Raw genomic sequence first — 587 nt, 5'->3', positions numbered from 1 at the left:
GGGAATGTATTGATTGTAACACTAAACTGAGAAACTGTGTGTGAATGTGTTTGTATGTATTTGTGTTTGTTTGTGTGTGTGTGTGTGTGTGTGTGTGCATTTGTGTGTGTCTATGCGTGTGTGTGTGTCTGTGCGTGTGTGTGTATGTGTGTGTGTGTTTGTGTGTGTGTGTGTCCAGGGGCGTCTACAAAAGAGGAAGAAAATTGCCCCCAATTCGAGTTAGGTGGGGCAGATTTTATTAAAAAAAAAAAACTAATTGAAAATTCTTTAAGTCGTCACCGGCAAATATCACACTCGTGCAGCCAATCACTTCAACGTCATTCCCATTGAGTGTAGAAAATTCAGAGATAACGGCCAACAACGACTAACATTCGCGAAGTCTTCGCGTCACTCGTTGAATATCACCACATTTCAACTGCCGCAAAGTGTTCAAGATGGGGTTTTGTGGAGGTCGATGGTCGCCAATGTCCTGAAAGGAGAGAAAGAAGAAGAAAAAAATTCTAAATCAACTGAAAAGTTGACCAAATAAGGGGGGGTGATTTATTTTACCCACAAATTGAGGGATGCCCCCAACATTTTCAATAGGG

The sequence above is a fragment of the Helobdella robusta genome (assembly GCF_000326865.2).
Source record: "Helobdella robusta unplaced genomic scaffold HELROscaffold_51, whole genome shotgun sequence".
NCBI classification, from domain to species: Eukaryota; Metazoa; Annelida; class Clitellata; order Rhynchobdellida; family Glossiphoniidae; genus Helobdella; species Helobdella robusta.
Note: the sequence above shows the minus strand (reverse complement) of the source record.